This window comes from Helianthus annuus, chromosome 6 (genome assembly GCF_002127325.2).
Source record: "Helianthus annuus cultivar XRQ/B chromosome 6, HanXRQr2.0-SUNRISE, whole genome shotgun sequence".
Lineage (NCBI taxonomy): Eukaryota > Viridiplantae > Streptophyta > Magnoliopsida > Asterales > Asteraceae > Helianthus > Helianthus annuus.
This window is the reverse complement of record NC_035438.2, coordinates 88,880,389-88,904,090: the sequence shown is the minus strand read 5'-3', so window position 1 is coordinate 88,904,090 and position 23,702 is coordinate 88,880,389. Positions and strand designations below refer to the sequence as shown.

At 38.4% G+C, this 23,702-nt stretch overlaps 1 long non-coding RNA gene across 1 annotated transcript; it reads right to left on the bottom strand.

The window, feature by feature from the left end:
- Positions 1 to 10,601: 10,601 nt before the first annotated feature.
- LOC110864108 lies at positions 10,602 to 11,294 on the bottom strand. The gene is made up of 2 exons (XR_002549630.1): positions 11,212 to 11,294; positions 10,602 to 10,679 (listed from the first exon to the last, which is right to left on the bottom strand). It is a non-coding gene; the product is annotated as an uncharacterized LOC110864108 (long non-coding RNA).
- Positions 11,295 to 23,702: the final 12,408 nt, after the last annotated feature.

The window sequence follows — 23,702 nt, the reverse complement described above, 5'->3', positions numbered from 1 at the left end:
TACATTTTACATCACATGCTATGTATGCCCATTGTGTGCATACTTAGTACATCGTTTTACATAACATTTCATGCTATGTATGTTCATCATACTTAGTACATCGTTTTACAAGACATCTTATACTTGGTATCATGCTATGTATGTCCATCCGTCGCATACTTAGTACATTGTTTGTGCATTCTTACCTATGGTTTGGTTGTTACATATTTCACTTGCCATACATGACATTTTGTTTACACAATACTTGATTGACATTTGACAACGGTTTAGACATGGGCAATTTACATTGGTGGTTTATGTGGGTAAGTGATTTGAGTAACGAGACGTGTGTAATGTGATACAAGCATGGTGGATACGCCGCTGGTACTTCCTATGTATAAGTACTTGTATTATATTACATGGCGTAGTGTTATTTAAATCATTCATTTGGATTTATACATTTTTACACAAATAACATATTTTTCACAAGACATTGTTTTACAAAACAGTTTGTTTTATACAAACTCATTTTTACTTGGTTATTCATTTAACCTTACATCATTCTTTCAACTATACATATCTATCATCGATTTTCAAACGTTTTATAAAAGCAAACACTTAAACTGGATTCATGACAAGTTTTTGGTTAAACATTTTCTTAAACCTAAGTCATGGATCCTATTTTTCATAAAACCTATGTACTCGCCGGCATTTTTATGCTGACGTATTTTCACATGTGTTTCAGGTACAATAGTTGATGATATTTGATGATGATATTGATGCATGCTCACATAGGATTGGACGAGGCCTTAGTGACATTAAAAGGTGCAAGACTAGTTAATTTTTGTTATGTTTCTTTATTGTTAAGACATTGTAACTCATTTAATTCAATAAAACGAAATTTGTTTAATCCATGGTTGTGAAACAATGATTCTGTTACAACACTCCCCGACGTTTCCGCCACGTTTTGTTGTTTTACGTGGTCGGGGTGTGACAGCTGCTCGTGTATTTTGTGAAGATTTAATGAGAAAACTGTTTTAAAGTGATTTCCTTCTATTTCTACTCCATTTCTGCTTTGATTCATGCCGATTTTGTATTTCCGCTGCATTTTCGGTAGTTGCTAGCTCTGATTGACTCAAACGACTGTCAATAACGGTCCTACAAAAGGGATGCAATTTAGGTGTTGTTTTTATTTCATAAGAAGCTACTCAAGGAGATCCTACAAACCTAAGTGCCTTTGTCGTTTGTACCAATAGTGGAAGTACCGTTAGTGGAACTCCTATATCCTATGGAACGTCATCGTCAAGTGCAAGACCAAGTGAACCAAGCTTGAATGTTCCTAAAACTGACTCGCATTGTCTAAAGCTCATAGAAGAAAATATGGCCCTTCTTGCATCGTTCATGACAACATTTGAGAATTTTGCACTTGGAAAATTAGTTGAACCATCGACTCTCGATGAAGATCTTGATCAAATTGATCAAGATGAATTGGAAGAGCTCGATTTGCAATTAAGTATGGCGTTACTAGTAAGAAGAGCGAAGAAATTTCTCCAGCGAACGGGAAAGAGTTTCATTGGTGGTAACACAAAGACACGAATGGGGATTGACATGACCAAAGTTAAATGCTAAAACTATGGTATCTGTGGTCATTATGCAAGAGAATGTCGAAAACCAAAGAATAGAGAAGGAGGCAATGGTCAAGGAAGCTCAGCAAGATCCAACAACAACAGTCCAGCCCCATCCAATACAACTTCTACCACTATCACTTCATCAACAACCTCATCTGACAACCTTACTCCTAGTTCTAATAACTCTTTGATTGTTCAACCCCTTCAAGCTATTAGCGAGCCACATGACTGGGGGATTGTAATGGAAGAAACAACTACTACTATTGTTTCAGAAGCGTTTATTGCCGAGATCGTTGAAGAGGGGTTTGGAGATTTGTTCGAAGAGGCAAATGTGGAAGAGTTGACTGTGATGGCGGAAGCTTTAAATGAAAATCTGGAAATGGATAAAATCATTGAAACTGAGGAAAACAAGAGAAGAGAGGATGAAGTAGAAGAAAGAAGAAAGAAAGAAGAAAAGAAAGTTGAAAAGAAAGAAGAAAATGATCAGTTTGAATTTAAAATCTCAACCGCAGAGATGTAATGCTTTGCTGATGAAGAAATGGCAAAGATGAAAGCAAGAAAAGTAGAAAGCTCGGATCAAGCTTTCATGGCTAGCATAGAGGTACAATCTAAACCTGCTGATAAAAGATATGCTAGATGCGTAGACCTTGTCGCTAAGTATGACAGATACGCACTCCATAACAGTAATTTGATTACTGACCTTGAGAAATCTAGAGAGTTAATTGCCGCGCTTTCGAGTGCCGACAAAGAACATAGAAGTCAGGTGCTTGCCTTGAAAAAGGACATCTCTGAGTTTGAGAGACGACTTGCTCAAGCGACAGTTAAGAATCAAGATTTAAAAGCTGAACTTGAAACTTGTCAAAACACTATTTTGGAAAAGAACAAAATAATTTTAGACAAAGATAACTTGATTCTTGATCTGCAGCGAAAAGTTGAGAAGTTAAAAAATTCGTCAGATGTGATGAATTTTTGCATTAACAATCTTCGTCTCAAAGATTCAGAAGAAGATGAGATGTTAGGTATTGGTTACAATAAGTTCCTCCACCTGCTAACCACAACTATACATCGACACCTTCGATTGATCCTGAAATTGCAGATTTCATTCCGACTGCTCCATTGACTCTTGATCCTTTGAGTGAGGAAGAGTCTGAATTCGAATCTAAATCGAAATCAGAATAAAAGAGTTCGAGCGATGCTAAAACAAACGAAATTGATTTGAGCAAAATTTAAAATTTGATTAACTCAAAGATTCTGGAAGCCTTAAATTAAGTTCAAAGTGTTCAAAAACCAAAGTCTAACAAGAAAGGTAAAACGAATGTTAAAAACATTTCAAAAATCAACTTTGTGAAAGGCGAAAGCTTTTACAAAGAAGGTGAAAAGATTGAAAAAGGTTCAAATTCTGAATTTGTGAAACAAAAGGCAAAAGGCTCAAACTAAGCATCCTCGTCCTCGAACAGTCAATGTGAGGATGATCAGCAAGAAAAGAATGAAAAGATTGATAAACGACGATGCTACAAATGTCGTTTGAGAGGTCATTTGGCACACCCCAACCGATGGCGGAAACATTGGAGTTTGACGAAGATAGATTGCTCATTACACATGACACTAGAATTTGCGACAAGTATTTAAATAATGAATTTCATTTTATTTCTATAAGGATTCGATTACAACATGGAAAGGAAAAATATAATTACGACAACTTGAAATGAAGGAATTACATTACAATAAGTATACAAAATTTAAAATGAGTATCTAGGCATCCTACTATATTCCATGCATCATCAACATCATCGTTAAACCTGTAACATGTTTAAAATAAAATGTCAATGTGAAAGCATTGGCGAGTACACAAGGTTTGTATAAATATAGAATAAGTATAAAAGCATTTTCTCGAATCCACATGACAATTTGTAAACAAGGTAACTAGCATGCATCGCAATATGTCAAACCCAAGTGTCCACTAGTATTTAGCATCCCTTGCCACAAAAGTGACGAGATTGTTTAGAATGAATAAAGACTTAACAAGACCCCGACGGGCAGCGTGCTACTCCTATAGCGCTATATATGTTAAGTTGGGGCTTAGCAAAGTTAATGACATAAAGCATGTATAATCTATCATCAACCTAAGTAAACTAGTAGAATGTATATAGGACTGAGATTATAAAGCATGTTTAAGTGTGTGAATGTGAAGTTTATATTTTAACATGTTACAGCCCAAAGTGTTTTAAAAGTGAAACGGGTCAAGTTTACTCACGGTTTTGCAAGCTTCCACTTGTGAATCCGTGAAGAGTTTGTTGGTTGATTTAGGTGTGACAACTGGCACCAAACCGGTAATTTCCGTACACTTTAATTACTATTTAATGACTGTAATTATGTGCTTAAATGTCAACATTGTCTGATTTCATACTAAACAAGTGAATTCATGCACATTTTATACTACAAAATATTGCTGTATGGATTAACGAGAGCGTTGCATCGGAAATACTAGTAAACTCACCGGTAAAGACACAATATGTTAACAACTCTGCAGAAAGCAGTCCGACATTAGAATTGGAGCCTAGGTGTAGGTCCAATGACAAGAATACATTAAAACCCAAGAGTACATACAAGGGTTAACATATAGACTTTCCGGAGACTAAAATACGTACTAAAAAGCACCCGAAACGCACTTTAAGTGCAGAATTTTATTAAATTCAGCTATAATCAGCATTATGACACTGAAATATTATGCTGAAATTATGATTTATCATCCAGAATACTTCCCTAAGGGTCGGGAATCAAAAGGGTCACAAAAGAATACTTAAAGGACACTAAACGGTGCAATTTAGCACTTTAACGAGCCGGTATTTAACCGAACAACCGGACATTACCCGGAACACCAAAATTATTATTAGAAGCATTGTTTTAATGTTTGTGAGCTAGTTGTGGTCACCAAACACCATAATACACCCAAAAACACTATAACACATAAATCCCTAAACATAACACTTGATAGCTAACTAAGTTGTGTAACTAACCATTGAGATGGAACTAGGACCCCCCCCCCCCATGACCGGTTCTAGACAAGGGTCCCACACCCCTTGATTTCTTTTAATATTTTATTTGATATGTTGTTTTGATATTGGACACATTACACACTAGTTCTTCATATGTTGGAAGTAACTTTATAAAAACCAAGAGTCTTCATCTTCATCTCATTCAACACCATAATCACCTCCCTCACCCCCATACCTCACGGCCCAAACACCCCTCCTAACCCCTCCATTTTTAATCCATTTCCATACATTCTAAGCTTATACAAAGGTGATTCAAGCACACTTAAGAAGGTTGGAATCATTGGAGCTTGAAGGACCTTCACCATAAGCTTTTATCCACCTTGTTCATCATCACCTTCAACTTGATTTCTTCCCTAGCTTCAAGCTAGTAGTAAGCATCTTGAACACCCTCATTTACTTCTATTTTTAGTGGTTAAAAGACTTATTATGTTGAAAATCATATGAACACTAAAGAATATGAACATGAATCTTGAACATAAGTCTTACACATAATGAAATAGTGATGAAAATATATGTTTAGTGTATGAATGATGCTTGTTTGTTGAAATGATGATGTTGATCATCACATAAAGCTTGCTAGAATGTGATTTAACACATGATCTAGCAAGTGGAAGGATGATTATGTAACAACATGAAATAATCATCTTTTAGTAAACACATGAACTTGATAAATGAAATGATTTCTTGAAAAGTAATAAACAAAAGAAGCTAGTAAACTTATAAATCCAAGATTTATGAATGATTTTTCCAAGAAAAACAAGTGTAAAATATGATATTTAGAAGATCATGATTCTTACATAAACCAATATTATTTTTGGTGGAAAAACAAGTGTATGAACACTTGTGAAACAAGAGAGTTAATGAAATCAACATTTTTGTAAATTATGTTTACAAGTTGTAAACACCAAATATTTTCAAGAATGAAATTTTTGATGAAATAAACACACTTTAAAGGTTAACTAAGTCAACTAGAGACATTACCAAGTTACTACAAGTTTTGAGAAAGAACAAGTTCATGTTGTTATGTAACTTACTTGATTTTAACACTTGTTAGATGAGAAATGAGTTGTTGATTGTTGATGTTATAAAAGAAAATAAACACATGTTATGAAAACATGGGAAACCTCCATTTTTAGGGGAAACTCTGTAAAATTTTGACACATAGAAAAATATAAGTTTTTGAGAAACTTATTCCCCAAAAATGTATCTAAAAACATTTACCAAGGTTTCCCTAATTTTTGTGTTAAGAAATGATGATTTCTTCAAGGTTAAAATTGATATTAAGTATGTATATTTTTGAGAAAAATATATATATTATTTGATCACCAAAATTTTGTGCTAAGTGTATGTAGTATGTATTATACATGATAGTGTATTAGGACTTGAAAATACACTAAATACTCCTAAGGAGTGAAAATACAAAAATACACATACAACATGCTTAGACAAATACAAGAAAATATATTTATGAAAATATATTACTTGATAGAATAAATAACTTGGACAAGTTATGAACACGAAATGAAGCTTTAGACAAAATACAAAATTCGGGTGCAAAATACAAGATACTTGTATTTATTGTTGAGAAAAGAATATAAGTAAGACGCATAGTTAAAAATATAAACTATTTTTAACACAAGAACACACATACAAAAGATAGTGACTTGTGCTTATGCGATACAAGTCTAGTGACTAACGATAATAAAACACGTTTAGGTCACGACGCTAGATAAGCAAATCCGGTGAAGTTTACGACGTAGGAACGCAAAGTTGTGAGTTCATGCCCCGCCCCCCTTTTCTTTTAACTATTTTCAGTTTTATAACTTCGGTGGTGAAACACATGTTACAAAGACTACAATGTTTATAAATGGTATGATACAAAACAAGAAGCACTCTTGGTGATAACTAGTACCAAGTACGATGCGTTTTGAGAAATGATACGAGAAATCGTGTCACGAATAGGGTAGCATAAGCACCATTAATCGTGTACATACTTAGACCGCAGAACAAAAGGTTAGATCTAATGGGTACTGGGGCAGCCCCACTCTTGGTGATAACTAGTACCGAGTAGTATTTTTGTGTCTCCGTCGTGAATCGACAACTAGAAAAATGCCTATGGTTTGGTTGCTTCCTATGTCGTGTCACATGTTAATGGTCTTGCAACCCGTTAACAACTTCATACATACAGGAATACTTGAGTTATACAAGAATACATGATTTATACAAGAATACTTGATTTATACAAGAATACTTGATTTATACATGAATACTTGATTTTCACAAGATACATACCATGTTTTTCATACAAGTATACAAACGTTCATTACAAGAACTGCATGAATTCACACCAACATTATGTTGACGTTTTTCCAAAACTCACATGTATTTTAGGTAACTAAAAGTGGATGTGCGCGCGGTCCTACCCATGGTCTTGGATGTCGTTTATGCTTGTCTTTAAATAAAGTTGTAATCTTTCAGACAATATGTTGTCACATGATGTAAACACTTAAACTATGTTTTCCATTATGTAATGGTAATGGTGTTTGAAGTTATTTTTATGAGCATGTAGTATGTTTACCAATCGTATGCAATGAAAATCTTTCATGATCACACCTCGTGCTTCCGCCTTAGAAAGGGGTGTGACAGATTGGTATCAGAGCTGCAATTGTAGTGAACCAGGATTCCTTCTCGAGTCTAGTCCACAATCTCTAGGATCCTATCACGAAAACAATTTTTCAACAAGTTTTCATTGCATAAAACTCTCCGCGACATCCACTACCTGAAACTATTTGCAAAGAGACAAGAAAAGACACTACGAGACTTAGGGTGCACTGGAATAGCACTTATATGTGGTTAACAATTACTTGCAATCATGTGTGATAGATACATATACTAGAAGTAGAATGTCACAAGTATACGTGACTTTACCTAAGAGCAATGGCCTATCTGAAGGAAGTGATACGAGGATGAAACGAACTGTGCAGACTGTGCAAGGAGTTACGTAATTATGGATGCATACATAATTATGGAATTCAGTGCACAGAAACCACAGCAAGTCTTGTCACGTATAGCTTCCCTCAGTACAAGAAAAGGGCAAACGTAAACATCCCTCCCCCAGCTTACTAAATGCTCTGCTAGAGTAAAAATTGTTTGATGTCACTTATGTGTTATATGCTTGTATATATATATATATATACGACTACTGGCTCGTAAGACGATATCAAACAAATATCTAACCCTATTGTGTTATGTTCTGTCAGAACATGGCACCTAGAAAAGCTGTGAACGCTCGTGATCAACCCCCTCCTCCCCACTGCCAAGAACTGCTGAAGAGCTTAACGCTCTACTGGAATAAAGGATCTCAGCAGCTATCGCCCAGTACGAGGCGAACCTCACCAAAGACAGTGGAGGACCAAGCAATGCTAGACGTAACGGACATGGAGATTTGTCTAGAGGAAACACAGCTCAAGGTAACCTTAAGACAATTTGCAAAGCATGGAGAAATTCATCAACGATCTTTGTTTCATTATTTCTTCGATTGCTCACGTGTGAATTGGTTGGATCAATTACAGGCTGCACCTTCAAGCAGTTCCTTGACTGCAAACCACTGAACTATGATGGCACTGGAGGTGCAGTGGCATTTGTACGTTGGACGAAAAAGACTAAAGCCACTATCCGCATGAGCAAGTGTACCACGGATCAGCAAGTCACTTTTGCTACTGGGTTGTTTGTCGATGAAGCTCTGACGTGGTGGAACTTGCAAGTTCAAACTCTGGGTGATGATGCTGCATACAGTATGACGTGGGATGAGCTAAAAGAACGTATGAGAGAGAAGTATTGCTCCCGTGCTGAACTCCAAAAGTTGGAGACTGAGTTTTGGCATTTGATTATGGAAGGTGCTGACATCTCTGGGTATACTTGAAGGTTCCACGATCTGTCAAGGGTGATCCCATATATGGTGACTCCTGAATTTAAGCGCGTTGAACGCTACATTTGGGGATTGGCCTCAGAATTCCGCGGCATGGTAACTTCGGCCAAACCTCAAACAATCACCGTGGCTGTAACTCTGGCTGTCAGCCTTACTGAAGATTGTGTTCGTATGAAGAAGCTATCGCTAAACCCCACTGAAAAGACCGAGACGCATGCTGAGTCGTCCGGTGACAAGAAAAGGAAACATGCAAACCTGAACCAAGCAACACGCAACAACAAGGGTTTCAACAACAAGAAGCGTGACCCCAACCCGCCTTAGGAGGCGAAATCTCTTACAGCCATGAATGACGCTCCAGCTAAGGGATACCTGGGCACTCTGCCCAAATGCAATCAGTGCAAGCGTCATCATGAAGGAGTTTGTCGCACTCCAAGATGCGACAAGTGTGGAAAACTGGGTCACCGCACTGAAGACTATGGGAGTAAGGGAAATAGGAATGGGAATGGAACCCGCAACGGTGCCGGTAATAGAAACGGTGGAAATGGAAATGGCAATGGTAACCGGAATGGGAATGGAGCTGGGCAAAACCAAGGATGCTTCAGCTGTTGAAGCAAAGATCGTTTCATGAAGGACTACCCGAAATGAAACAATGCTCAGGCACGAGCATTTGTGATTGGGGCAAGGAACGCACGCGAGGACCCTAATGTGGTCATCGGTACGTTTCTCGTAAACAATCACTTTGCATCCATATTATTTGACACTGGTGCCAATTTTAGCTTCATGTCTGTGGAATTTAAACGTATGCTTGGGATAGAATCTAGTAGGTTAGATATTCCTTATTCTATAGAACTAGCCAATGGTAAACTCGTTGAAACATGCGAAGTTGTTAGAGTTGCACATTAGAACTAGGTGAACGAAGATTTAGCATCGACCTCTTACCTATTCAATTGGGTAGCTTTGATGTAGTGGTCGGAATGGACTGGTTGTCCAAGAACAAAGCTGAAGTTGTTTGTCATGAGAAAATCATTCGCATCCCTCTGGCGGATGACGAAACTCTCATCGTGCATGGAGAAAAACGAGACGCGCCTCTAAGAATCATCAGTTGCATGAAGGCACAAAAGTGCTTAAGGAAAGGATGTGTTACTTTCCTAGCACACGTTGTAGATAAGAAGACAGAAGAGCCGAAACTCGAAGACATTCCTGTGGTGAAAGAATTCCCTGATGTTTTTCCCGAAGATCTGCTAGGACTACCTCCGCAACGACAAGTCGAATTCCGTATAGACTTGGTTCCAGGAGCCGCTCCTGTAGCCAAGGCACCCTATCGGCTTGCACTATCCGAAATGCAAGAATTATCTACACAACTCCAGGAGTTGTTGGATAAAGGATTCGTAAGGCCAAGCTTCTCGCCCTGGGGAGCTCCAGTATTGTTCGTGAAGAAAAAGGATGGAACTCTGCGGATGTGTATCGACTACAGAGAACTGAACAAGCTCACTATCAAGAATCGGTATCCACTACCAAGGATTGATGACTTATTTGATCAGTTGCAAGGATCAAGCTACTATTCCAAGATCGATTTTCGATCTGGATACCATCAGTTAAGGATACAAGAGGAAAGCATACCAAAGACTGCATTCAGAACACGCAATGGGCATTACGAGTTTCTTGTGATACCATTCAGACTGACGAACGCGCCAGCGGTATTTATGGACCTGATGAACCCTGTATGCAAACCATATCTCGATAAATTCATGATTGTATTTATCGATGATATCCTGATTTACTCATGAACGAAAGAAAGAGAAACTTATGCGAAGTTCTCAAAGTGCGAATTCAGGATTCGCGAAGTACAATTTCTGTCACATCCCGACCCGCAGCGGAAAAAGGTGATCGGGGCATGATCGGGTTAACTCGAGAGCTTAAGACTTGCTATTGCGTGTTTTAAATAATAATTTATTCATAAAAAATGTTTCACGAAACAATTTACTCAAATAAACAATTACAAACGCAAGACATAAATAAACTACACTAATCCGTTTCTTGTTAACTAAGGCCCATCCTATGTCCAATCTTCTCTTCGTACCTGTTCACCTGTATCATGTGTAGAAATGGTTTTTGGGTCAACAAAAGTTGGCGAGTAGATCTTTATTTGTTTTTATTTAACCTTAAAAGATTAGTTGATTTTATTTAATAAAAATTATGTAACATGCAATATTAAATGTAATAGTGACATCAATAAATAATTCATCAATCAATCCACACCAACAAGTGATGTAACAAGACATAATGAAACATAATCAGTGAAACAAATGATGCGATTCAAGCCCCGAGAGGCAAAAAGCGATACAATGAAACAATGATGGTGATACCGAGTTCGCCCCATGGCCATGGGGGAACCGGTCAACCAGTGGTGGATCCACGCGAAACAGAGAAATAGAGACACAAAGCGGTAAACACGTAATACATGTATGTGAAACAGATAGCGAAACAACCAAACATGAACACATATGACATTTAAGTTTGCATGTTGAGAAAATAATATAAAACACTTATGAACACGTGACACATGATACACCCCAAAAAGGTAAAGTGACAAAAAGGGGAAGAAGTAAGATCTACTCACAGTGGTTGCGTTTGCGATTCCTTGTAAAATAACGCACGAGTAAAAGTTGAGAAACCGAACGAACGGAAAACGATTATCCTAGATATTTAAAGTATCACATAACAATCTCGTTAATATTTGTAGGTTAAAACATAACTCTTTAAAGTTTACATATCTCTTTTTTTTTTTTATATTAGATTCCTCTTTTTGCATTATAAAAAGATTAGTATGAAACCTTAAATATTTTGATTAAATATTTTTAGTTAGATTTTCATTTTTTAACAAGCATCAACGTTCCACCGTGTATGAATAATACATCCACTTTAACCATACTTTTATAAGAAATCATATGATTCACATGCTAGTGTATTACTTTTAAATATGGTTTCAGTTCATCTTCTTTATAACCAAACCCACTGTTACAACTTGATGAAAACATAAGTTGTGATGCTTTTATTTTTCAAGATGGTATACTCCAAGAATAATAAAAACGAACAAAAAAAAACATATGAGACGTGTACTGGACAAGACGAGATTCACGAGTCCCGATTGTGCTTGACGACGTCTTCTTGTTCCGATGTAACTACGGTGAACTTCGAAACAACGCGAAACGGCTTGTGGTTTCTTCGTCGTGGTTCCGGCGACCTCTAAGTTATTCCGGCTAATGCGCAGGTTATGCAAAATGTGTTGTGTTGTTATGAATAGGGTTATCGGATGGAAACAGAAGGGTATGATGGGTATGTGTGCGAAAGGTGGTGGTGAAGTCTCGGACCAAACAACATGTCGTTTATATATACGCGTTTTCGGACTCGTGATTGTAGTGATTGAAGTTTCCGAAACAAAGAAGGTTGAATGATGTTTGGTTCGTAGTCTAGATTCATGGAACTTGAAAAAAGGAAACGTGGAATGATCGAATCATCGAACAATCCGGATGGTTTTGAAAAAAAAAAGAAATAACAGTTGTCGGCAATTCATTAATCATGTTTCAAAAGGAAATATGGTTGTTGAAAAGGAAATCACGAAAAAAAAAAGAAATGTCAAACAGTGTGTCGCTGACTTGTTTTTTGGCGGCAAAAGAGAAAGGAAATTCAACGCATGGAGTTTATTAATACCAAACATTCCTAAATTAGTTCGATGTCAAGACTTGGTGCAGTGGTAAGTGTGTGCGTTTGTGAGGATGGGAACACGGTTCACCCTTTTAACTGTTTTTAGTTTTTAACAAGTTTCACAACTGGTCCCTGCACTTTATCTTTGGAAAGATACCAGAATAGTCCCTTAAATTTAGTTAGTTAGATTAACTTGGTTTTCTATCTTTTATTATCACAACTAACTTTGAAACTTAACAAACTAACTTGATTATTTTCATAAAAGTAAAAGAATAACCATATCTAATAACGAATTATATTAAAGATAGGAACCTTTCAACGATTATTTATTTTGCGAAGGTTTCGAGTTTCAAGTGTTAGGATCCGTATTTGAAGACGGGTCCTATTTTGGGAGCCCATTTTGTCGGATTTTATAGTCTCCCCTACTTTTAGGAATTTCGTCCCAAAATTAAGAGGAAATCGTAATCAGTAACTATTTTAGCACAATCTCTAGGAGTTTACATTAAAATAGAATCAAATAGGGTTTAAGTTCGATTGTGGCGGTAACGTTCCTGGTAGAGGAATCGCTCTTTGTTGCCAGAGGTGTAGATGTGCAAGCGTCGCAACACGGAGATGACTGGTAACATGACAAGGATTTACTAATGAGTCGAAATCATGATGTCTAAGTGGATTTGCATCATGACACGGGATTTTGAGGCAATCAAAACGTCATAATGATAAGGTTACATATGAAATAACAAAATGAATCTTCAACCACATCGTTATCCAAACTAAGATCGGCACCATCTACACAGGACTTCCCATGACAATCTAACAACGCTTTTGATCCTTTGACAAGAACACTTATATATAGGAAGTACCAGCGGCGTATCCACCATGTCCTTGTCAAATTTTCATTGGCTTTGTTATCAAATCATGATTAGTTCTATGTGACTCGTCCTAAAATCTACCAAACATAAACGAACACAAAAACCATTGCTTGAGTTTTGAATTCAACGGAGACAAGAACAAATGATGACGGTACCTCTATCTTGTGTTATAAAGAAGTGGTTAGCCTATGAAAAAGTGAGACGTGACCACCTTCCCTAAGTTATGAGACGAGGTCCATGGTGATGTATGATGACACGTAATGAAATGACATGAAATTTAATTAATGTACAATGACATGATATAAAACGTCATGAAAACAACTAGCGTAGCATGATGTTGATTACAACGATGAAATAATGTTAACTTGAGATGTTATAACCCGAATTGGAAATAATTGTAACTTGAATAGTCAAGACAAGAAATGTAATTGATAAAAGCTTGGGATGGAAATATAATAAACAACTTGGGCAGTGCATTGAGTCTTCGTGGTGGAATAAGACTAGTTAGTTTGCTCGTTTGCACCGTTGTCGTTGACCTAAGTTGGGTTTGCGTAGATATTGTAGGCTCTACCTCTTGCTGGTGGGAGTGTTGGGTTTGTCTGGTTCGCTTGGTTAACTTGGTTTGCTTGGGCTTGAGTATTGATGATGTTAACCAATCTAGGGCACGTGTTTATGAAGTGGGTAGGGTCACCAAAATTAAAGCAAGTTCTAATACAGGGTACCACGGGATAATTTGATTGTTAATAGGCTTGGATCATGTTTTGGGCATGAAGTGGAGCTTGGTTTTAAAGGGTACGACAGGTGTTATTCAAATGACTAACGCCCACAATTTGCACACAAATGGTGGTAGTGGCAGGTGTTGCATTTAGGGTGAGGACCAGCGTAGGGTTTCTTGTTTGGGTAAGCTGGGTTGGGTGCAACTTGGGTGATGGGAAGGCTTGAAGGGGTACGGCTTGTTGGGCTGGGATCACAATGTTAGGAATCACGACAAACATTTGCTTGGCAATTTGGGCAGCCATGCGTTTGTCGGAGGTTTTTTTTTTATTTTTTTTAGAATCAACGCAAACGAGGTTGTGAGATTTTTGATGGATTTGCTAGTAGAAATGCGAAAAATATAAACATATGATAAAATAAAAACGTTTGGGGTGTATTTAGAAACAAAAACTCATGATAACACTTTTAAAGTGTTTTTGGGATTGCTCGTAATTGGGCCTTGCATGCTGCCATACTTCACCTTCGTAATCATGTGGGCCCCCATGATTACCGGGCTTTCGTATGGTTCGTATGTGTTAGCCTGGTACGTATACTAAAACCCGGAGAAAATCGAGAAACATGAATGTAATGTGTATGAAAATCGGAGGGTATCCTTGGTTGGACACGATGAAAACTCAAAGTGGGGTTAGTTCACACGACGTTTGGTGTTGCATGCTTTGGCCTAATAGGTCCTTCGTACTCTCATCATTAGTCCCCAGGTAAGCAAACTGGTCCGTTAATTTGGATTTATACGAATGCCAATCCTAGACAGGACGTCCCGACTACCGGTACTCGAACCCTTCCAGTTACTACATGCCCGTCACATGAACTCACTTTGTTGAGATTTCAAGATAAAAAAAAATCACAAAATTTTGAATAACATGAAATGAGTATTTCGAAAATGGAGGGAAATGTTTCAAAAATTTAGTGAAATTGAGAACTTATAAATAGGATTTTATAAGATTCGTGTGGTATATTGGGTGATATATGTACCACATATGTAGACTTCATGACATAATTATAACACATTACATGTATCATGTAATTAAGTAGCAAATAAAGTGCTTGCATGTGTTTGTGTGTGAAATGAAAGGAATTCAAATGCGTGAGCAATAGCAAATCATAAGTTAAGCATAACATAAAATCACATAAGCACATAGGTCCTAGATGACTAAAGTATAGGTTCTAAGGGTCTAATAACCTATCCTATATCCCTAAAGTCAATGGCTCTGATACCATCTGTCACACAACGACCCGCAGCGGAAAAAGGTGATCGGGGCATGATCGGGTTAACTCGAGAGCTTATGACTTGCTATTGCGTGTTTTAAATAATAATTTATTCATAACAAATGTTTCACGAAACAATTTATTCAAATAAACAATTACAAACGCGAGACATAAATAAACTACACTAATCCGTTTCTTGTTAACTAAGGCCCATCCTATGTCCAATCTTCTTTTCGTACATGTTCACCTGTATCATGTGTAAAAATGGTTTTTGGGTCAACAAAAGTTGGCGAGTAGATCTTTATTTGTTTTTCTTTAACCTTAAAAGATTAGTTGATTTTATTTAATAAAAATTATGTAACATGCAATATTAAATGTAATAGTGACATTAATAAATAATTCATCAATCAATCCACACCAACAAGTGATGTAACAAGACATAATGAAACATAACCAGTGAAACAAATGATGCAATTCAAGCCCCGAGAGGCGAAAAGCGATACTATGAAACAATGATGGTGATACCGAGTTCGCCCCATGGCCGTGGGGGAACCGATCAACCGGTGGTGGATCCACGCGAAACAGAGAAACAGAGACACAAAGCGGTAAACACGTAATACATGTATTTGAAATAGATAGCGAAACAACCAAACATGAACACATATGACATTTAAGTTTGCATGTTGAGAAAATAATATGAAACACTTATGAACACCTGACACATGATACACCCCAAACAGTTAAAGTGACAAAAAGGGGAAGAAGCAAGATCTACTCACAGTGGTTGCGTTTGCGATTCCTTGTAAAATAACGCATGAGTAAAAGTTGAGAAACCGAACGAACGAAAAACGATTATCCTAGATATTTAAAGTATCACATAACGATCTCGTTAATATTTGTAGGTTAAAATATAACTCTTTAAAGTTTACATATCTCTTTTTTTATATTAGATTCCTCTTTTTGCATTATAAAAAGATTAGTATGAAACCTTAAATATTTTGATTAAATATTTTTATTTAGATTTTCAATTTTTAACAAGCATCAACGTTCCACCGTGTATGAACAATACATCCACTTTAACCGTACTTTTATAAGAAATCATATGATTCACATGCTAGTGTATTACTTTTAAATATGGTTTCAGTTCATCTTCTTTATAACCAAACGCACTGTTACAACTTGATGAAAACATAAGTTGTGATGCTTTTATTTTTCAAGATGGTATACTACAGAATAATAAAAACGAACAAAAAAAAACATATGAGACGTGTACCGGACAAGACGAGACTCACGAGTCCCGATTGTGCTTGACGACGTCTTCGTGTTCCGACGTAACTCCGGTGAACTTCGAAACAAGGCGAAACGGCTTGTGGTTTCTTTGTCGTGGTTCCGGCGACCTCTAAGTTATTCCGGCTAATGCGCATGTTATGCAAAATGTGTTATGTTGTTATGAATAGGGTTATCGGATGGAAACAGAAGGGTATGATGGGTATGTGTGCGAAAGGTGGTGGTGAAGTCTCGGACCAAACAACATGTCGTTTATATATACGCGTTTTCGGACTCGTCATTTGATAAGAGGTTATTTCGAGAGGACCACTCTCCAATTAATAAAAATAAACGACAAACAAACTAGAACAATTTTCTTCTTAATTTCTTAATGCAAAATGAAATACAATTTATAGGGAAATACTGTAACTAAACGTGATCCTAAATTAATGCAGAAAATGTGAAAATGGAATGAGTGGGTCCTAGATACATGCATGCACGTGGGAATTTAAAACAACTAAATTAGAAATGGTCTTCTCTTTATGCGGCTGGACGTGGGGCTCCACTTTCAATCTTCTAAACTGAATCGGTTGTTGGGTTAATACCGGGTCGGGTTTGCGGTTTTGGTTCAGATGGTTGCTGGATCATATCAATACCCCGCCCATGAAAATTGACCTTGTCCTCAAGGTCCGAAATCTTTGCTGCAGTCGGGTGACAAGGACCCGAAAGTGACCCTTGCAAGGTGATGGTGTTGCAGCCCTGCTGAAAGGTGAGTGAAGGAACTGAGAAGTCGGCGGTAACGGTGCCCAAGGAACATAACCAATCATACCCAAGAATAACATTGAATCCTTTGAATGGCAAAACAAACAATTTAACCTTAAAGGTAACCACGTGGAGTGTAAGGGAACGTCCGGGCAGTAATCAGTGCATTGTAGTAGTTCACCATTTCCGATAAGCACCGGAAAGGGCTGCGCTGGCTCTATAAGAAGGTGCAAATCAGTAGCTATTCCGGGCCGAATCAGGTTATGAGTGCTGCCGGAATCAACGAGAATTTGAATCGGTTTGCCATTGACATAGCCGGTGAGACGTAAGGCGGTAGTTGGCGTGACACCATAAAGCGTGGCCAGAGATAGCACCAGAAAAAGTGTGGTAGGTTTGGTACCTCCTCAATAATGTGAACATGTTGTGGTGCAGGAGGGTTGGGAGCTTGCAAGTCATTGTCGGCTATGAGCAAGAACTGGGGTGGATCACACTTGTGGCCGGGGTGATACTTAGCAGGGCAACGAAAACAAAGACCCGAAGCGCGGCGCTGTTGGAGTTGTTCAGGAGATAATCGGGCAGTAGGTAAAGTGGTGGGTGATGTCATGGGAGCCGGTAATGACGGTAGGTTGGGTGGTGATGTTTGTGTGGACGGAACAATCAACGGGTCTGCAGAAGACTGGGGAGTGGAATTGGATGACGAGAACTGTGAATAACCAAGTTTATCTTCAACTCGTTTAGATAAACCATATGCTTGGTGCAAGGAGGTGGGGCGTAACACGGCTAACTCGGCTTGGATTTTCGGCCTAAGACCAGAAAGATAGCAATTAAGGAGGGCCTCGTTAGAAAGGCCGACTACCTGGTTGCATAGTTTCTCGAAAGCCGCTTGATAGGCAGTAACGGTGGTTAGTTGTTTGAGCTTGAAAAGGGTAGCTTGATGGTTTTAATAATAAGAAGGCCCGAACCGGAGTTCGAGAGCCCGGGAAAATTCTGCCCACGTGCCGAGAAGCCGATTGTTGGCGAGATATTTATACCAACTCAAGGCATCGCTGGTGAAGTAAAACTGGGCCAAAGAGAGGCGTTGAGCAGGTTGAATGGAGTAGTAATCAAAGTAGTTGGTTGCTTGAAAAAGCCAATCGAGAGGATTGGAACCATCAAAGGTCGGCAAATGAATTTTTGGCGGCCGCATGGCGGAGTTGTTCGGTGGTGGATTGTTTGGCGGAGGGTTGTTCGGCAGTGGGTTGTTCGGCGGAGGGTTGTTCGGCGGTGGGTTGTTCGGCGGTGGGTTGTTCGGCGGTGGGTTGTTCGGTGGTGGGGTGGAAGACACGGCGAGGGAAATGGCAGTGGGAAGACTAGAGATGGCTTCAGCTAGGCTCGTGAGGGCGGAGTTGAGGGTGGTGTTGAGGGCGGTGAAGTGGGTGGTCATGTGCGCTGCGTTAGCGTCAAGACGACCGAGAACAAGTTGCAGACCGTCATCAGTGGTGGCTGTGGAGGTATCTTTCTTGGGAGCCATGGGGGAGTTCAAGATGAAAGCACCAAATGATAAGAGGTTATTTCGAGAGGACCACTCTCCAATTAATAAAAATAAACGACAAACAAACTGGAACAATTTTCTTCTTAATTTCTTAATGCAAAATGAAATACAATTTATAGGGAAATACTGTAACTAAACGTGATCCTAAATTAATGCAGAAAATGTGAAAATGGAATGAATGGGTCCTAGATACATGCATGCACGTGGGAATTTAAAACAACTAAATTAGAAATGGTCTTCTCTTTATGCGGCTGGACGTGGGGCTCCACTTTCAATCTTCGGAACTGAATCGGATGTTGGGCTAATACCGGGTCGGGTTTGCGGTTTTGGTTCAGATGGTTTCTGGATCATATCATGATTGTAGTGATTGAAGTTTCCGAAACAAAGAAGGTTGAATGATGTTTGGTTCGTAGTCTAGATTCATGGAACTTGAAAAAAGGAAACGCGGAATGATCGAATCATCGAACAATCCGAGAGGTTTTGAAAAAAAAAAGAAATAACAGTTGTCGGCAATTCATGAATCATGTTTCAAAAGGAAATATGGTTGTTGAAAAGGAAATCACGAAAAAAAAAGAAATGTCAAACAGTGTGTCGCTGACTTGTATTTTTGCGGCAAAAGAGAAAGGAAATTCGACGCATGGAGTTTATTAATACTAAACATTCCTAAATTAGTTCGATGTCAAGACTTGGTGCAGTGGTAAGTGTGTGCGTTTGTGAGGATGGGAACATGGGTTCGATCCTTGCGGTTCACCCTTTTTAACTGTTTTTAGTTTTTAACAAGTTTCACAACTGGTCCCTGCACTTTATCTTTGGAAAGATACCAGAATAGTCCCTTAAATTTAGTTAGTTAGATTAACTTGGTTTTCTAACTTTAATTATCATAACTAACTTTGAAACTTAACAAACTAACTTGATTATTTTCATAAAAGTAAAAGAATAACCATATCTAATAACGAATTATATTAAGGATAGGAACCTTTCAACGATTATTTATTTTGCGAAGGTTTCGAGTTTCAAGTGTTAGGATCCGTATTTCAAGACGGGTCGTATTTTGGGAGCCCATTTTGTCGGATGTTATAATTTCTTGGTCACATTGTGAATGAGAAGGGCATTCATGTAGACCCGTCCAAGATTGAAGGCATAAATAATTGGGAAGCCCCCAAAACCCCAACTGAAGTTCGACAATTTTTGGGCTTAGCGGGTTATTACCGGCGATTCATCGAAAATTTCTCCAAGATAGCTTAACCGCTAACGACCCTTACGCAGAAAGACAAGAAGTACGACTGGGGTGTTAAACAAGAAGAAGCCTTCCAACTACTCAAAAACAAGCTATGCAATGCACCAATACTATCATTACCCGAATGCACAGAAGACTTCGTGGTATACTGCGACGCTTCACGACAAGGTTTGGGTTGCGTGCTCATGCAACGCCAGAAAGTCATCGCTTACGCTTCAAGACAATTGAAGGTACATGAAAGAAACTATACCACGCACGACTTGGAACTCGGCGCGGTGGTATTCGCCTTGAAGATCTCGCGACATTATTTATATGGTACTCGATGTACAATCTTCACGGATCACAAAAGCTTACAACACATACTTGATCAGAAGGAATTAAAAATGCGTCAGTAACGATGGGTCGAGCTGCTAAATGATTACGACTGTGAGATTAAGTACCATCCTGGAAAAGCAAACGGGTTGTAGCAGACGCGCTAAGCCGAAAAGAAAGGGTTAAGACCCTAAGGGTTCGAGCCTTGGAAATGACTATTCGAACGAACCTCACTTCACGTATTCGTGACGCACAACAAGAAGCCCTTAAGATGGGAAACCGTAAAGCTGAATACCTCCGGGGTATGTTGAAATATATGGTGCCAAATGAAGAAGGAGCCTTATACTTTAAGAAGCGTATTTGGGTTCCGCTCTATGGCGGTATTCGAGAAGTCATCCTTGATGAAGCGCATAAATCGAGATACTCGATCCGTCCAGGATCAGACAAGATGTATCAAGACTTAAAAGAATACTATTGGTGGCCAAGACTTAAAGGCGATGTTGTTGTTTACGTTGGAAAGTGCTTAACCTGTGCTAAGGTTAAGGCCGAATATCAGAAACCGTATGGCCTACTACAACAACCAGAGATACCCATGTGGAAGTGGGAACAAATCCTGATGGACTTCATAACAAAATTACCCAAGACCCCTAGAGGGCACAATATGATATGGGTGATAGTCGATCGGTTAACGAAGTCTGCGCACTTCCTACCGATCCGAGAAAAAGACAGCACTGGAAAGCTTGCTGAGATATACTTAAAGGAAATCGTGGCACGTCATGGAGTGCCTATCTCAATTATTTCAGACAGAGATGGACGCTTTGTCTCAAGAATCTGGCAATCCTTTCAGAAAGCTTTTGGATCTCAGCTAGATCGAAGCACGGCATTCCATCCACAAACAGACGGTCAGAGCGAACGAACTATACGTACGTTAGAAGATATGCTTCGCGCATGTGTCATGGACCTAGGTGGCAGCTGGGTTACTCACCTACCTTTGGTTGAGTTTTCCTACAATAACAGTTATCATACAAGCATAAAATCCACATCGTTCGAAGCTCTGTATGGCCGCAAGTGCCGATCGCCCTTATGTTGGGCAGACGCTGGAGATAAATGTATGGTTGGTCCTGAACTAGTACAAGAGACAACCGACAAGATTATGCAGATCCAAGAGCGCATTAAGGCGGCTCGAGATCGACAGAAGAGCTACGCCGATTGAAGACGAAAACCATTAGAATTCAAGGTGGGAGACAAAGTTTTGTTAAAGGTCTCACCTTGGAGGGGCGTAGTAAGATTTGGAAAACATGGAAAGCTGAATCCACGATACATCGTACCAATCAAGATTTTGGAAAGAATTGGAACCGTGGCATACAAGTTGGAATTACCAGAAGAACTTAATGGAGTACATGATACGTTCCATGTATCCAACCTCAAGAAGAGTCCAACACAAGAAAACGTGATCATCCCTGTGGATGAAGTGCATATTGATGACACCCTCCGATTTACAGAACAACCCGTTGAGGTAACAGACTGGAAAGTCAACAAGACCAGGAGGAGCATTGTCAAACTTGTCAAAGTACGTTGGAACTCTAAGCACGGACCCGAGTACACGTGGGAATGTGAAGACCAGTTCAAAGAAAAGTATCCCCACCTGTTCAAGAAGACTCCTGCGAGAGCTAGTTCAGCCTGAATTTCGGGACGAAATTCTTTTAACGGGGGGAGACCGTGACAACTAGCACCAAACCGGTAATTTCCGTACACTTTAATTATTATTTAATGACTGTAATTATGTGCTTAAATGTCAACATTGTCTGATTTCACACTAAACAAGTGAATTCATGCACGTTTTATACTACAAAATATTGCTTTATGCATTAACGAGAGCGTTGCGTCGGAAATAATAGTAAACTCACCGGTAAAGACATAATATGTCAATAACTCTGCAGAAAGCAGTCCGACATTAGAATTGGAGCCTAGGTATAGGTCCAATGACAAGAATACATTAAAACCCAAGAGTACAAACAAGGGTTAACATATAGACTTTCCGGAGATTAAAATACGTACTAAAAAGCACCTGAAACGCACTTTAAGTGCAGAATTTTATTAAATTCAGCTATAATCAGCATTATGACACTGAAATATTATGCAGAAATTATGATTTATCATCCAGAATACTTCCCTAAGGGTCGGGAATGGAAAGGGTCACAAAAGAATACTTAAAGGACGCTAAACGGTGCAATTTAGCACTTTAACGAGCCGGTATTTAACCGAACAACCAGACATTACCCGAAACACCAAAATTATTATTAGAAGCATTGTTTTAATGTTTCTGAGCTAGTTGTGGTCACCGAACACCATAATACACCCAAAAACACTATAACACATAAATCCCTAAACATAACACTTGATAGCTAACTAAGTTGTGTAACTAACCATTGAGATGGAACTAGGACCCCCCCCCCCCCCATGACCGGTTCTAGACAAGGGTCCCACACCCCTTGATTTCTTATAATATTTTATTTGATATGTTGTTTTGATATTGGACACATTACACACTAGTTCTTCATATGTTGGAAGTAACTTTATAAAAACCAAGAGTCTTCATCCTCATCTCATTCAACACCATAATCACCTCCCTCAAACCCATACCTCACGGCCCCAAACACCCCTCCTAACCCCTCCATTTTTAATCCATTTCCATACATTCTAAGCTTATACAAAGGTCATTCAAGCACACTTAAGAAGGTTGGAAGCATTGGAGCTTGAAGGACCTTCACCATAAGCTTTTATCCACCTTGTTCATCATCACCTTCAACTTGATTTCTTCCCTAGCTTCAAGCTAGTAGTAAGCATCTTGAGCACCCTCATTTACTTCTATTTTTAGTGGTTAAAAGACTTATTATGTTGAAAATCATATGAACACTAAAGAATATGAACATGAATCTTGAACATAAGTCTTACACATAATGAAATAGTGATGAAACTATATGTTTAGTGTATGAATGATGCTTGTTTGTTGAAATGATGATGTTGATCATCACATAAAGCTTGCTAGAATGTGATTTAACACATGATCTACCAAGTGGAAGGATGATTATGTAACAACATGAAATAATCATCTTCTAGTAAACACATGAACTTGATAAATGAAATGATTTCTTGTAAAGTAATAAACAAAAGAAGCTAGTAAACTTATAAATCCAAGATTTATGAATGATTTTTACAAGAAAAACAAGTGTAAAATATGATTTTTAGAAGTTCATGATTCTTACATAAACCAATATTATTTTTGGTGGAAAAACAAGTGTATGAACACTTGTGAAACAAGAGAGTTAATGAAATCAACATTTTTGTAAATTATGTTTACAAGTTGTAAACACCAAATCTTTTCAAGAATGAAATTTTTGATGAAATAAACACACTTTAATGGGTAACAAAGTCTACTAGAGACATTA